Source organism: Musca vetustissima, unplaced genomic scaffold (assembly GCF_032173495.1).
Source record: "Musca vetustissima isolate MV318-11 ecotype Yass unplaced genomic scaffold, APGP_CSIRO_Mvet_v1 utg8404, whole genome shotgun sequence".
Taxonomy (NCBI): domain Eukaryota; kingdom Metazoa; phylum Arthropoda; class Insecta; order Diptera; family Muscidae; genus Musca; species Musca vetustissima.
In genome coordinates, this window is record NW_026878018.1 from 49808 (window position 1) to 68225 (window position 18418).

Sequence of the window (18418 nt, forward strand, 5' to 3'; positions counted from 1 at the left end):
GGAAATTCCAGCAGATTATGAAAGAGTGGCTAAAAAAAGAAGACACGTTTATCGGCGTTTTGAAAGTTTACATCGGGATGTAACTTTCAAAGGGGGGAATAAAATATTCTACGTCAAAATCCACTTCAAGTCTTAAAAAAATTATATATTTATAGTCCCTCTTTCATAATCTGTTGGAATTTCCCGGTAATTATTTTTTTGTGTTGCACAGTGTTATATAAAATACGGTGTGAGTAATTTGTCAAAAGTTTTCTTCAAATTTGTTGCTAAAATATATGTTGAGTTCAAAAGCGAATAACTGGAAAATTATTGGCAACAAAATAAATTGCCGACCACTTTGCAGCGCATCGACTTGAGTGTGTCAAGTTTTCTTCAGATTTAGCTCCTATATAATATATTTGTCCAATTCTATATCAAGAATGAAGGTATAATTAATATGACATTCTGCATAGGCTACTATTTTTTATACCCTTCACCACACTGTGGTCTTTGTGCATATGTTTGTAACAGTCAAAAGGAAAAGAGATAAACACATGGTTCCTTTTAAGAAATGTGTATAGAATCATTGTAAACAAATTGTAAAATCAAATTGTAAACAAAGTACAGGTCACATTTTTGATTCGAATTAGATGAAATTGGGCACAGCTTTTTATTTGGCCTATTGAAATTGGGAAAAATTGGTTCAGATTTAGATATAGCTCCCATATATATTTTCGTCCGATGTTAGGTAAATAGTGCACCAACGTCCCTTTATATCCTTCGATATGCACGAAATTTGGCATAGCGTAGAGTCTAGAATGATGAGTGATATGTTTCGGGAAAATCGGTTTAGATTTCGATATATACCCCATATATATTTTCGTCCGATTTTGTGTGAATGGTGCATCAAAGCGTACTGAATTAAGTCTAGAACGATGAGTGTTAAGATTCGTGAAAATCGGTTCAGATTTAGATGTAGCTCCCATATATATTTTCGTCTGCTTTTATGTAACAGGTGCAGCAAAGTCCCTATATATATCCTTGGATTTGCACGAAATTTTGCATGAATTAACTCTAAAATAATTTGTAATTTGTTTCGTGAAAATCGGTTCAAGTATTTGCTAAGATATGATTATGGCGTCATTATTATGGCCCCTCATAATCCATTTGATATAACATTTTCTTTCTAACGGCGGGTATAAAAAGTTCGGCCATGCCAAACGAAACGTCTTCTTTACATGCTTCTCATTAAATGGCCGATTATAGATTTATTACTTGTTTTATGATAATTTGAGTTTGAGGCCACATATCAACATGAAGCGGTCCACGTTGAACTTGTGTGCAATAAATAATTTTTTTTTTGTAAAATTGTTGCTTAATTAGCTACTCCAGAATTTAAAATACGAATACTTAACGTTAGGCAAGGTGACGTGAAAACAAAGGAACATCTACAGATGTACGTGGATAACTACAATGTCAAGATGTGCATAAATAATGAAATATGGCCGCAGGCAAAAAAAAAATATATTAAAAAATAGAAAAACTAACTATAAAATGACAACGTAAGATGTTTGTGGCCAACCACCACCATTCAAGCAATTCTCCGAATAGTTTTCAGCGCAAAATCACAACCACAACAACAAAAGGTAGCTCTCTGTCATACAAAAGATTTGGCACATGTTGCTGGAGATGTGATTGTTGACGATGGCAGTGTTGTTGTTGTTGCTGCTTTTGTTAAATTAATTTTAATTAAATCGAATTAACAATGCTTGATGCTGTTGCTGTTATTATTGTTGTTGTTGTTGGTGGTGGTGATGTATGATGTGCCCACAATACCAGCCCACCGCCCACGGAATGAATTGCTTTTTTACATGGAAGTGATTCGACAGGAACTTGTAATTTTGAAATTAACAGCAATTAAGCGAAAATTCCAATAAAAGCAATGGACGTCATCGAAACTATTCCAAATCAGTTGTCTTATTTTTGTTTGTAACTGTAATCACCGATGATGGTTATTATCATCATGATTATGGGGGCAAAAACAAAATTAATTCAGTTGTGATGGTTTTTGTTACAGCTGCTGTCAGCTCATCTCAGCAGGAAGGAAGGAGTTGTGGGAGGGAGAGGATTTGTTTCTATTTTTATTTTGATTTCATAAGTATCTAATTTGCTGTAAGTGATAAAAAACAAACAAATAGTCGGACAAAAAATTGGCAATCAAATTATGCAAAGTACGATGAATCTTCATAAATTAAATGGAAAAATCGTGTATGATTGTATCAGAGATAGTCGTTGTAAAATACATATCTATATTGTTTAATAGTTGTGTAGCAGACGCCACTGTAACACAGTGGTCAGTAAACAATAATTTGAAATTTAAACAAACAACAACGATGTAAAGGGGAGCCAAACAATTTTCGGTTTCATTTGATTCAGGTTTTCTATTTATTTATTTCGAACATACACTAATTCAAGAATATCACATTAACATTTCAAGTGAAAATCTCAACAACACTTGAAGATGTAGCCAACTTATTGTGCCAGCATCAAGCCACGGGAGAAGTGATTCTCAAACATTTACGGCATTTTTCTCCAAACCGTGTTTTACAAATGGAGGGCACGATAACTCAAAAACTAATAATTCCATCCTATCCTATCCAAATTTTAACACATTATGAACTAGGATAAATGTAATCGATCGTGATCTTTATTTATATTTAGGGTCGAAAATAGAAAATTTTTCCAAAACACCAATTTCATAGGTCCGCCATTTTGTTGTTTTTTGTTCGAAGTTAATAAACCTTGTTCATGCCAGAGCCAGGAATGTACTCTCTCGAATCCGTTGGAAAGATGTATAGGTGTTCGCAAAAAACAACAACACAGTGCTTATACACAATGTTACAAGTCTTCAGTCTATTTGCCTGCCGGTTGTTTCAGTCTCAATCTTATAAAAAATTCGGATGATATAGTTATACTTGTTAAAATGCCAAAAAATGGAGGGTTTTATATCTCCATAACCCCAAATGTTAAAATACCGGAAAACTGAAATCGCAGAAAAGTCTGGAAAATGCCGCTATGATGTACTTATGGAGGTTATATCAAAACACAGGAGCTCTTAATGGGATGTATATCAAAATATGGAACTGTATTGAAAATTTTCTGCGATGATGAGTTTTACCTTTGATCCTAGAAGTTCACCTGACTAATAACATGCATAGTCACCGATTCTTTGTCAATTATAACAACTCTACTGCTTTCATGATTTCTAAGATTTTAGATTGAAATGCGCTACTGGGTTAGATCTACAGATTTAAAGGCATCCTGTACTCAATGGGCTCACTGGGCAACTGACATTACGACGCACCGAAGCCACCCTTAGAGGCAGCGTTCACCACATACACAATATATGAGAATAGCCCACGACATTTATCTCCAACTGCAGCCATCAGCACACCGACAACCACCCAGTGCAATCAGTCCAAACGCTTTCCTGCAGGGTGACTATGTTCGAATACCAGCTCCACCAAGTAATGGTGTTTTTACACGATATGTATTTTACATATGTGCTGTGACTTATTTCATTCATATGTAATTCCTTATGTGTGTCAAAATTAGCAGTGTACACAAAACATTTATTTTTGTGTTCAAATCGGCATATGTATTTTACATATGACATAACCTATAAACAAAAAAACACTTTTATTTTTTCTTAAATCAACATCATTTTTTATTAAACACCTACAAACGAAATAACTTGTAATTGTTGCCTTTTCATCCTTTTCTTTGAATTGCAATTGAAATATTTTCTTCCAACAATGTGTTTCATTCAAACAGCTGATTTCCTTATGTTTCACATACGAAAATAGAGCGCGTCCTATTCGGAAAAAAATACATATGTAATTGCATATCGTTTTGACACATTGAAATTTCCGTATGTTTCACATGTCGAGTTCGATTTCCATATGTAAAAAAGTGACAGCACATATGTAAAATGCATATCGTGTAGAAACACCATAAGAAGGATAGTGTTCCTAAGCGCTACTTAAACAACTGAAGGTCCGATCGTCAGATGGATACTTAATCATGTGACCCAGACTATAACTCGTTAAATTCATATGTAAGTCATTATAGTATTATCATTACGTCAGTACGCGTTCCTAATCCTCTGTCATCCCACACTCACATAAGGTAAGTAGTGGAGGAGGTTCAGTGGGCACTTCTAGTTGACAAAACGTCCAATGGCTGGAGATTTATAATCAGTTTCAACACAGGTCCTTGAGATCTTTAGGTCTTTTATATGAACGTACCTCTACATTGCTTATCCATGTTATGTTGTAGTCACGGACTGTACTGAGGAATTTGAAGCAACTTCATTAACCCTTTGTGGCCCAATGTTGCACACAGGCAACAAAATGTTTTAGAGCTTATATTTAATATACAGCCAGTAGATATATATATTGTTTGGATTTCATATGTCAAGACTAGATTATAAATGACACATATCGAAAGAAAAATCAAAAAAAAAAAAAATGTTGGTAAAGTTATGAGCTTTTCATTATAGAGAAGAGGGTAAATTTGGGTACAATACTAATTTGTGTATACGGTCCAAATTTTTTAAATCACTTCGTATTCAAATTGTACGAATTCTACCATCAGAATTATTTTTTTTCTTGAAAAATGAATATAGAGAATATATAGAGATTAACTTAAAATTATTTTTCTTTGGTTTGCTTTATATTGGACTTTAATTTTTCCGAAAGAATGTACTGTATCTCCCGAATGCAAGGATGTAGCGATGTTAAATTTTGTGTATATCCTATATAGGATAGTTGCATTAAATCTGTAAACAGAAATTTGTTCTAAGATTGCGGAGAAAATTCGGGGCTCAGATTGTCTTTTTTTCGGTTCGGATCTCTCTCCAATTTTTAAATTAATAACTTTTCTTCCCTACACCTCATCAATTCAATCTATCAGAGTTGAGAAAAACACCTGTGCGTACCTAAGTACCTAAGAAAGCTGTCAGATGAAGCTGAAAAAATCCATGTTCCGTGACCGACCATCCACTGATATGCCTTTGACGTGGGCGTGCTGTGATTTTCTGATAATTTCTAGATTAAGTAATTTCCACGTCCATCAATATTTCCAAAAATTTTAATAGAAATAATAAGTCTATAGTCCATTCGATCGAGTTGAATTGCAAGATACATTTTCGGGCCGCCAAGTTTCTCGTCGAGCCACTCGATCGAGTTGAATTGCAAGATACATTTTCTGGCCGACAAGTTTCTCGTCGTGGCGATAACAACTGGCCACCAGGATCATGCGATTACAGTCGACTCCGCTTTACTGTAAGTAGCTCAACTGAAAAATATCGGATAAGTGAAATAGATTTCCTGCACCATTTCACTTTAGGTTAGTCGCCCACAATTTACTCCGGATAAGTGAAACTTCGTATAACTGAAAATATCGGATAACTGAAATAACTTTTGGAGTCGAATATTGCAATTTCCTTTCAAATCACTCTCCATTAATGAGTCATGAGGATGAATGGTAATTACAGAGTAGTTTGCAAAACCCATCATAACGGATATTTTTCTGCAATTATTGATTATGTATACAAATGTTACAGAATGTACCGTTCATAAGCGAAAAGCCAATACGAGGTCCCATAAAATTAACAAACTTTTGAGGATGTTGTCCACTTGTAACTACTCTAAGTGATTATTTAAAGTCTTCAAGAATAGATGATATAGGAATAATGTATAAATGTGAATCTATAATGAACAGATTTAGAAAGGAGGTATATTAGTCATTCACAACCGCATGTTACAGCCAAGTTAGGTGTTAAATAGGCTTAAAATCGGCTAGTATCGTAATATGAAACATTTTCAAGGACATGGTTCGATATTTTCAGTTTTTGAAATCAATCCATCTAAGATGTATCATAAAAATTATAATATATTATTGACGAAATAATATTCAAACTAGATCTTAGCATTGCAACAGGCAGACGATGGACTTTGTCACAAGCCGCACATTTTAGTAATACGCATCAAAAGACAGGTCATAATAAAAATCACATAAGAAATGAGCATGTCAACCAGTTTTAATTTCTAACTATATTTTTTATCTATATTCGTAAAACTCGAAAAATATGGATTATTGAAATTTCTAAAACTGAAAAATTTTTCGCTTATGAGAACTTTGGATAACTGAAAATATTTTCAGTTAACCGAACTCCGCTTAATTGAAAACATCGAATAACTGAAACAAACATCCAGATTTGTTTCCGTTTCACTAAAGCGGAGTCGACTGTAGACATCATTAAACTTTTTAAACTTTAAACTCCCGAGCAGTTGAAAACAAACATTCGACAATTTATATGTGTCAAAAAGTGGTCGAAAATTATTATGAAAACATATTTTTTTATATGTGTTTTCTTTTTGATACCACGAAAGGGTTAACCATGTAAAAATACAGTTGAGTACGCTTATAACGAACACTGGTTATAACGACTTTCTTTATAGCGAACACATTTCCTGGCCCCGAAGTTTTAAGACATATTTTTCATACAAATCTTTACTCTTATAGCGAACTACGGATATAACGAACTATTTATTCGGTCCCATCTTCCAGTTTTCATTTATTTTAATACGGCTATAACGAACTTGCTATAAATATACAAAATATTTCACGATGTCAAACCTGCTCAAAACTTAATTTATAGCTAACGCTGGCAACTTTCACAATAAATCTCTATATAAAGGAAAAGAGAAGCAGCTAAAGTATTTCCAAAAAAATACACAAAAATTACATATTTTGCAACTTAATATATACTTTTCTGCAAATCCTTGGTTTTGCCTTACCTTGGAAATAACGAACTTCGTTTATGACGAACTAATATGATTGGTCCCTCCAAATTCCCTATAACCGTCTTTACTGTATATAGTTACATGCATTTAACCTGCATTTATGTTGTCCTCCTGAGGTTTCCACAATTACGAACACCAAATTCTCTATCGCGTTAAATCCAGTTTTCAACAAAGATATAAAATATTTCATATTTTGCGATAACACTGTTCATTTGTATGCTAATGATGTGCCTGAACTTCAATCATAGCACACATGTTATGACCACTTTTTAACAATGTTGTCTCAACAATATTTACGACCTCCAAATCAATTACAGTGCATCTATTGTTGTAGAGATGCATTGACTTACAGGCATACGATATGATTCGATGTCCATGGCAAATGTTTTTTTTAATTTTTTCCAGCACTTAATTATAAAATTAATGTATATTAAACTGATATTCAATGCAGCTATAAATTTATTAGCATATTTTTTAATTAAAAGCAATGCATCTATTTTTATGGCGATTTGACGATCCCACACTGTCAAGAGCAATAAGTTTAATGTAAAGTGAAACTGTTTTCAAAGTGTTAATGTTTGTAAGTTTCCACGCTATAACACATATTCGTATATACAAACAGTTGCCCAAACTTTCATTATTATTTTTAACGTGAGTCTGGCATGTAAAAATGGCATAAAGTCAAAACTTGTTGTGAGGGAATTAAAAAAAAAATGAAACTATAACTGTAAATATGACAAAAATATGATATTTATGTGCATCCTAGAATGCTGATTACAAAAAATATAGCAATCAAAGGTGAAAGCAGGGCGATTTACAAGTATGGTCCTTTCTGTCAAACTTTCAATTCTACAGTCTTCATAATCTCTAACCCAGCAATAACCAAACAGGCGCCCCACAGTGTCACGACCGCGGCCAAAATGGTTAAAACTAACTTCCTCGGAGAACAAATTTATTGATGAGAATTGATAAAAAACACTCCAATAAGAATAAATATGAAATTTGGCATTCGTACGTCAAATAGTTTTGTCTATACAAGGGTTCAAATCTGATAATTGTTGACAAACAGCTTTTTCACTTTTTTATACCCTTCACCACTCTGTGGTACAGTCGAGAACGATGCTTGGTAAATTTTGTGAACATCGGTTCAGATTTAAATATAGCTCCCATATATATGTTCGTCCAATTTTAGGTAAATAGTGCACCAAAGTCCCTTTATATGCTTCGATTTGCACAAAATTTGGCTTAGCGCACTAAATTGGCTCTAGAATGAGGAGTGGTGAGTTTCGGGAAAATCGGTCGAGATTTCGATATAGCTTCCATATATATGTTCGTCCGATTTTATGTAAATGATGCGCCAACGTCCTTATATATCCTTCGATTTGCACGAAAGTTGGCACAGCGTACTGAATTAAGTCTAAAACGATGTGTGTTAAATTTCGTGGAAATCGGTTCAGATTTAGATATAGCTCCCATATATATTTTCGTCCAATTTTCGGTAAATAGGACACCAAAGTCCCTTTGTATCCTTCGATTTGCACGAAATTTGGCATAGCGTACTGAATTGAGTCTAGAATGATGAGTGGTGAGTTTCGGGAAAATCGGTTTAGATTTTGACATATCTCCCATATATATTTTCGTCCAATTTTATGTAAATGGTGCACCAAGGTTCCTATATATATCCATCGATTTGCACAAAATTTGTCATAACGTACTGAATTAAGTCTAGAAAGATGTGTGTTAATTTTCGGTTCAGATTTAGATATAGCTCCCACATATAGATTACTTTTTTTTTTAACAACGCGGCGTACCGAATAGCGTGTATCAATTTTGCTATCAATAGTTTTCCATAAATTTTCCCCATATTACGCAGACGGCTCTAAATCTGCTCGAATGAAATTAAAGTTAGGATAGGTTGGAGAAAGAGGGAACATAGACATAATATTGTTAGGATACATATATACAATATACCCAAAGTGGTGAAGGGTATCATATAGTCGGCCCAGTCCGACTTTACTACTTTCCTTAATGGTTTTTTGTTTTCGAAAAATGGGGACATTTTTCTGATGCTAAAATCTTTGAATATTTAAATTAACGGTTATTATAAAAGTGTTTATTTTGGTTGCTGGGGATGTTAAAAACTAGAATTAACTGTTGTTTTTATGTAAATAGAGACAATAAGGAGTTTACAGCTATCCAAGCCTTTATTACTTAGTTCATATAATTTGTAAAGCAAATTTTTATATTAGTGGAGTAGAATAAAAAAGTTTCGACCTAATTCTTTTTTATTTGAGCTGTATTTATTATTTATAAATATGACATATTCAATAAATAATTAGAAGTTAATGATCAAATATGTTATGCAAACAATTAAATAAATTATTGATGGCCAAATGAGAAGGATAACGATTGATTATGAACATAGTATTATAACGAATTTATAGTTTAGAATAGTTACTTATTTTGGAATATAGTTACTTATACTGGATCCTTTGTATGGTAACTGTATGGAAACGTTAACCAACAATTAAATTACAACACTTATTACTGTATTCGTCCAACTTTTAAGTAAACTCTTAATTTTCATCGAATCTGGCCGAATATTAACGATATTATGTATGTATACCAGTTGCTTTATGGGCCAATTTTCATTGAATTTGGTTCAAAATTAAAGATTTTATAGCCCAAAAAGGGGGAAATTCTCAAGACCCACTATATGGGAGGTATACCAAATCTTAGTCCGATCTATCCAATTTTTTGTCACTTTTTCTTTAGGCCAATAATAAGCACTTGCACCAAATTGCATCCAACTACGATAACTTCTTCTATCTTTGGCCGCTGTTAAATGGCACTCGCGCTTTGGGAGAGTACCAATGCAATCATAATTCTGTGTTCCAACTCAAAATTATTCTCGATATCGAACATGTCGTATGCTTTGCAATGCTTTAACATATAAGATCTGTATCGAGAGAACGAAAATTACTCTCACAGCGGATCTATGCGTGTGCCCAACTCAATCATAGTAGTTTGTATTGTTGGCTAACCCTGACCCTAGATTATTTTTTACAAGAATCAAAAATAATTCAGGGGGTGTAATTCCAATACGAAGCGTTTTAATTGCGTTAAAGAGTTGTTATTTGGACTGTATAGCCAAACGGTACTGTACATATTCTTTGTCCCCTTCTCTATACTGAAAAGCGCATAACTTGACCAACAATTTTTGAATGATTTTGAATTTTCTTTTGATATGTGTCGTCCATTATCAGGTCTGGATTACATATGTAATTTTAAAATATATATTTTTACTGGCTGTGTATTAAATATAAGCTCGAAAGAGTTAAGTTTTCTCGACAAGAAGATGCAGTTAGTAATAAGTCATTGAAAGCCTTGGCCCAGGACAAAATCTGAAAAATTCAAGAAATCCACTAAATAGACGTAGTGAAGGCTGTGGTAGAGGGTATTATGTATTTGTGCATATGTTTGTAACAGGCAAGTGTATCACGTCTATCTATAATATTAATCTTACATTTCACTTTTTTATTTTTTTGTCTAAAAATAGAACAGCGTAGTGTTTTTAAACTCGATGTAAATTGCGAGACCGTCTGTATTTCTTTGAAATACAAATGCTAATTTCAACTACCCTCCCAAGTTGTCTGTTCGCCCACTCTTTTTGTGATATTCATAAATTTGGAGATAGGCATTCTCAGTCGAAGGAAGACAGCAAACGCACGTCTGTGCATACCTTTATCAGCGACAACCCGCCATAGAATATTCGTATTGTCCGTAACATTCATATGCGAACGAACGGACGGACAAACGAACGCATACACCCAACATTTTATTGGACCAACTGGATTGAATGGACTATTATAAGATATTTATATGAGAAATGAAAGTAAATGGACAGACAACTAACCAGAGTACATAATACTGCGTATATAGCTAATGGACGATTATCTTTCAATAAATGGCGAACAGTGGTTCAAAAACTGGTGTTTAGTAAAATCATTATAAACTTTTCATTACTTTTTTTTGCTATATCAATACTTACCTATATAGGCAATTATACGCAAAAATGTGTTCCATCTTCCAATATCCCTGAATGCCAAATACCAGCCACATCAATTTGATAATACTGTTAAAACCTTCAAAATACCGTAGCTATCCTTTTAAGGGGGCTATGTCGTTACATGTAAACCTTCATATGGGAACTATACCAAAACGTAAACCGATGTAGATATTTTTTGGCAGAGATTTCCTAATAATAAATATCAACATTTTGAATAGAAGGAGAAGTTACCAAACTCTGTCTTAAATATTGCGAAATATATCGTGATTTCAACAGATCGAGGTAGGGACATGACTCGACGGCAAATGAAATTTTGCACTTGGACTAATATTTGTAAGTAGTTTTGAAAAAATTGAAAGACAATAAATGTACTAAATATTGGCCTTTTGAGCAAAAATCCCAAACGGATATCGGCAGAATCTTAAAATATTGTTGTTTGGTTAGTAGGCATAAGAATATATTGTTTGAATATAGCGTATTAAAAACCAGTAAGGAAAGATCAAAAGTCGGACGGAACCGACTATATGATACCCTTTAACACTTTGGGGACATACAAGGGATGCTCATATGAACAATATCCTGTAGATAGAACAGACATATCATCTTTTGACGACCATTGAAATGGACACCAAATTTTATCTCGATCGGAGATATGTTAATTATTTGGTGCTTTGGAACTCAGACGAAAATGTATAGCAGTTATATCCACATCTGAAAATATTTTACAAAATCCAATATACGTTTTTATACTTTCAATATTATGGCTAATGATGGTATATACACTTTGCTACGGAAAAAATGTGCCTGAACGAAATATTGTTTTTATACCCCATGTTTCTGTGGACCAAAACCGTTTCGGAAAATTTAGAGTCGATTTACAAATGTCCGTCCGTAACCAGTTTCTGCCAAACTTTGAACATCCAAATATTTTAACATCTAGATCAATTCCGTAGATGGGACACATTGGGCCATTCCTTCTGGTACCTCCCCACACAAATGGTCAACATTTTCAATATATATAAATCTAATATCAGTCGAATGGAATGTCCGATTTTAACCAAACTTTGCGCAACCTATTATCTCTGCCAAGGCCGAAGATGGGACCCATTGGTCCTCTCCTTTTGTTTCCTTCCCCACAAATGGTCGATATTTTATTAACATGTAAATTTAATTTGAAGCGAATTGAATAGCCGACTTGATCAACATTAAATCCGAAGACTTCCGCAAACCATAGGCTGAGCGTATATAAATATCGGCAACACCGACATACAATTTTTTTTACTTTTTCTAGGTTCAATTATTTGTTATTTGATACCACTGTCCGTCCGAGTAAGTAATGCTACGCACAAAGAGATGTTCTCGAAGTTTAATTTAATATTGTAATTCAAATCAATTTGCTGCACTCAAAGTCGAAATAAAAGTTTATCTTTCTTTTCGCTGTTGATTTGAGTTGGGTATTATTTATGAACATACATACATACGAGTATATTTCTTACAAACCACAAACAAAACAAGACTAGCTGCAATTTGTTGCTGGAAATGCAGCGCCCGGCCAATTTTATTGCACTGAAACTTCCAGACTTGATATATTGTCTGCTGTTAGAAGTTCACAGAAACGTTCTGTAATGGCTAATTGATTTTGTCACATAGATGTGTTTTTGTTTTTTTTGCTTTTTTTGTGTAATGATGATTTTCATTAATTTAATTTGTCGAACGTCAGAATTTATTATCGAGCGCCATTTAAATGCGTACAATTAATCTAATAAAATAATAGTGATTACAAAATGTGACAAATTCTGGGAAATTATAAAATATGTACTAAATTAAACGTTTAACTATAAATAATTTGCCATACAAACATTTTGTTAATTGTGAAAATAAAATATGAATTGGTTTAGCAACACACGCTTATTAAACGACAAAAATAAATGACAACAAGAGGTCTCACGGAATTCGATGTAAACAAAAGTTCATGTGGTTCAAGTCCCAGCAAATTTGAAAAGTCAATGTCAATAACCATCCGATAATGTTATATACGGATACATTATTGGATTGTTATTGACATAGACTTTTCAAATAGGCTTACCCTATACAGGCATAATTTTTAATAATCTATCTTACATTGTTGTCGGCGTTTTAAGCTAATTAACATTATAGCCAATTAGAATATGTTAATTCAAGGTCATAAACATCTCCCTATGTGGGAATTTTACCAATTAGCATCCACCTTTTTTATAAATATCTACAAAGTTGTAAATCGATAACCAAACAATTAAATTAAGTCGACGAAAAACTTGTAATTTGATTCTAAAATGCAATTTCACAGATAAATGTGTTATATTTCCGTTACTTAACGATAAAAGCTTTATTCGCTTCAATTATTATAACTGAGAATTGTTAAAATAAACAAATTAATTACAAAGACACTAAAACACGTTTTATATTCGTGGAAGAGTAGATTATGTTGCACCCTACGGAATTATGAAAATATTTTAATAAGGTTAGTGGGACAACTTCCACGCTAAAAGAAAATAATATAACAAAATGACGAGAACCGCTAAAAGCAACCTCTGGAAGAAATCCTGTGAATCAAAAATAAAGAAGTTTCTATCATAAACCTTCACTCAACCCGAAACCATGTTAGATGAGGTGGGAATAGAATAGATACAACAGAAGAAACAATAAGACTCCGTATGAAAGCTCACTTCCCCCCGAAGGAAAGATAAGAAAAACCTAAGATAGACAAATGGTGCCCGATGGATTGAACAGCTTTTCACCGTTCAAAACAGTTGGGCCCGACAACGTCTTTAGCTTTATTACAAAATGAGGCGGACTATATTATATATCACCATATTTAGCAGAACTCTTTAACTCGAGTATAAGGTTTGCGAACCTCCGAAAGCCTAAAAGGAAATCGATCTGCATGAGGTGGTACAACATATTGAAAGCACCGTCGAGAAGAAAATTTTTATTTCAATAATGTCAGCACTTAAACACTTATCCAATCCTTCATGGGTTAGGCACATGCTAAATATCAGGGACAAAGTAAGACAAGGGACGCTGCAGGGAGGGTTTTATAATCACTGCTGTGGGTTACCATTATCAGTAGTCTCTTAAGGATCTTAACTGAGGAGTGTCTGTTATGCAGAGGCTGAAACGGTGTAAAAAATCGACTATAATTGGTTTAGTGCGAACTCTGGTCAGAATATCTATATATCTATATATATATATATATATATAAACGAGCTTAGTGTTAAGTGAGTGAGGGAGTGAGTGACTGACAGATCATCGCCCAGACGAAACGGCTGAAGCTAGATGCTTGAAATTTTGTGTGTGGGTTGTTGCTGGTGTGTAGGCGTGAGATAAGGCTGGGTTTTTGGAAATTCGAACTAGAAGGGTACGAAAAGTACTAAAATGTACCAAATATGGTACCCTTTGTATTAGGCGAATGGGAAGAGCTAGAATTCTGAAATTTGGAATGTGGGTCACTGATGGAAAGTTAGAAAGCTGTACAAAATGGGTTTTTGGAAATTCGACTTATAAGTGTACTGAAAGTACTAAAAATTACTAAATTTAGTTCTAATTGTATGTATTTTGAACATATTGAACCTATATAGCTAGAATATTGAAATTTTATATGGAATACAGGTTGGGAAGTGGTGTTGATGTATGGAAATGCTTAAAGAAATTCGTACTTATGTGTATAAAAAGTACAAAATGGTACTAAATTTGGTACTATTTGCATTTAGTTGAGTGTATAGAGATGGAATCCGGAAAATCGGAATCAGGACTACTATTGTAGTACAAGATTGAAGCAGCTTTAAAAAATCGTACTTATGTTTACGAAAAGTACTAAATAGTACTAAATTTGGTGCATGTTGGATTTAGTTGAACAGATAGAGCTGGAGTCTTCAAATTGTGAAAAAATGAATGTTGAATGTAGGATTGAGGTAGTTATTTATTGGTACGAAAAGTACTATATGGTACCAAATTTAGTACAATTTGGATTTTGCTTAAACGAATGAGCTTAAACCTTGAAATTTGGAATTCTGATTACTGTTGAAGATTGAGCTATAGAGATATCTTTGGAAATTCGTATTTGTGTGTACGAAATGTACTAAACGGCACTAGATTTGGTACAATTAGGATTTGGATGAACGGAGAGAGCTGGAAACCTAAAATTTGGAATAATGGTTGCTGTTGGAATATAGAATTGAGATATGAAAGTATAGTACTTATGTGTACTAAATGGTACTATATTTGGTACAACTTGATTATTTGAGAACGGATAGAGCTGGACTCCAGAATTTTGGAATTAAAATTACTGTTGGAGTGTAGGATTGACATAGGTTTGGAAATTTTTAATTATAGAAACAAAAAGTACTAAATAATAAAGGCTGATATTCAGAAATTTTTAATTAATATTACAGTTGGAGTGCAGAATTGAGATATGTCGGTAGTTTTGAAAATTAGTCAGCATGTGTACTAAATGGTACAACATTTGGTACAATTTTGATTAGAGTTTAACGGATAGAGATGGTAAATGAAAATTACAGAATTAAGGAAGTATTGGAATTTCGTACTTATTGACACTTAATGGTACTAAATATGGTACAATTCGTTTTGTTTGAGCGGGAATCCTAAAATTTGGAGTTAAAATTAAGGTTGGAGTGTAGGATGAGACATGGAGGTAGTTTTAAAAATGCGTAATTATCTCCATATATATAGAAGAGCTTATATATAACAGAGATCATCGCCCAGACGAAACGGCTAAAGCTAGAAGCTTGAAATTTTGTGTGTGGGTTGTTGTTGGTGTGTAGGCGTGAGATAAGGCTGGGTTTTTGGAAATTCGAACTAGAAGACGAATGGAAAGTTAGAAAGCTATACAAAAGGGTTTTTGGAAATTCGACCTATAAGTGTACTAAAGGTACTAAATTTAATTCTAATTGTATATATATTGAACATATATAGCTAAAATCTTGAAATTTTTTATGGAATACAGGTTGGGAAGTGGTGTTAATGTATGGAAATAGTTTAAGATTTTCGTACTTATATTTTTTAAAAAGTACTAAGTGGTACTAAATTTGGTACTATTTGCTTTTAGTTGAGTGTATATAGATGGAATCCTAAAAATCGGAATTAGGACTACTGTTGGAATACAGGATTGCGGTACTGTTGCAGTGTAGAATTGAGGTAGTTTTGGAAATTCGTACTTATTAGTAAGAAAAGTACTAAATTGTACTAAATATAGTACAATTTGGATTTTGCTTAAACGAATGAGCTTAAACCTTGAAATTTGGAATTCTGATTACTGTTGAAGATTGAGCTATAGAGACATCCTTGGAAATTCGTATTTGTGTGTACGAAAAGTACTAAACGGCACTAGATATGGTACAATTTGGATTTGGGTGAACGGAGAGAGCTGGAAAACTAAAATTTGGAATAATTGTTGCTTTTAGAATATAGAATTAAGACATGGAAGCATAGTACTTATGTGTACTAAATGGTACTATATTTGGTACAACTTGATTAAGTGTGAATGGATAGAGTTGGACTCCATAATTTTGGAATTAAAATTACTTTTGGTGTGTAGGATTGACGGAGTTTAGGAAATTCTTAATTGTAGAAAAAAAGTACTAAATGGTACCAATGGATAGGGTTGAGATCCTGAAATTTTGAATTAATATTACTCTTGGATTTCGGTAGTTTTGAAAATTTGTCATTAGGTGTACTAAATAGTACTAAATATGGTACAGTTTAGATCAGAGTGAATGGATAGAGATGAAAATTTTAAACTTGGAATGCAAATCACAGGATTAAGGTAGTATTGAAATTTTGCACTTTTGGATACGAGAAGCACCAAATGGTATTAAATAGAGTACAATTCGTTTTGTGTGAGCTGGAATCCTAAAATTTGGAATCAAAATTAAGGATGGAGTGTAGGATTGAGATATCGAGGTAGTTTTGAAAATGCATGATTATGTGTATTAAATGGTACTAAGATTAGTACAATTTGGATTTAAATGAAAGGATAGAGATAGACATAGAAATAGAAAATGAAAGAAATTGAACGTAGAACGTAGAATATGCTACAAAATTTATTTATGATTAAAATTACTGTTGGAGTGTGGAATTGAGGAAATTTTATAAAATCGTACTTACCTCTAAGAAAAGTAATAAATGGTACTAAATTTGGTTCTTGGTGAACGGATAGAGCTGGAGTCCTTAAATGTGGACTAAAGGTTATTATTGGAGAACATGACTGGGGTAGTTTTGGAAATTCGTACTTAAGGGTACGAAAAGCACAAAATATGGTACAATTCGGACTTAGGTGAACTGATAGAATTGGAATCCCGAATGTTGCAACTTAGGTTACTGTAGGAAAGTACGAAAAGTACAGAATGGTACCAAATCTGGTACAATTTGGTTTTTGGTGAACAGACAGATCTGGAATTCTTAAATTTTGTCTTACGATTACTATTTGATATCAGTATTGAGGTATGTTTGGAAATTCGTACTTATGAGTACGAAAAGTACTAAATTTGGACTTTTGGAACAATTTGGATTTGGTTGGGTCCTGAAATTTGGAATTTAGATTACTATTAAAGTGTAGTATTTAGCTATGGAGATAACTTTGGAAACTCGAATTGATGTGTAGGAATAGTAAATAGAAATTTCCATTTCGGCAACGGAGAGAGCTGGAAATCTAATTTTTGTAATGTGGGTCACTGACGGAGAGTAAGAAAGAAGTACCAAAGGGTTTTATTCACGATTCCATATGAAATATGTTTTGTATTACCTTTCCGCATACGAAGTAGCGGACACTTTGCTAGTAATAAATATAATGACAGATACTAAACAAGCCATAAAAACTATGTCCCCTTAATCCAAAACTCTATTAGAATGTATAAAAACCATTAATTATATTTCGCGACATGGTTTCGTAAGAATCATATGAGTACCGTGTCACATAGGAATAATAGGGAACGTGATAACGCCAGATAAACACAAAAACTGTATGGGGAGACCCAAAGCAGGATAAGACAAAGCAAACCCTAATGTTAAAAAAAAGTAAATCATCAGACTGATTGGTATTCTCACAGGACATAACAACCTGCAGCCCCACCTACCCAAGATGCGAGGGAAGCTGCTGGTGTAGATCGTGTGGAAAAGACATCGAAACATAGTATATTTCCCAGCCTTTTCAAGCTTCCGAACCCAATTTTTAGGAAATTAGAACTTCCATCAAATAACCGACCTTAGGACGTGTGAACGAAAAAAAAAACTGAAAAACTTCTCAAACAAAACATAATTCCTAGAATAATACAGTCAAATCCAAAATTTGACTTCTTCTAAATCTTTTCGCATGACAGACCACTTACAGCCTTAAGTGTATGTCCTAATATTGGTGTACGTGTATGTCCTATTTTCAACATAACATAAACTAAGTTTCGTAATATTAAAAATGCAGCTTTAAATAAAGTATAACTTTGTTCGGATA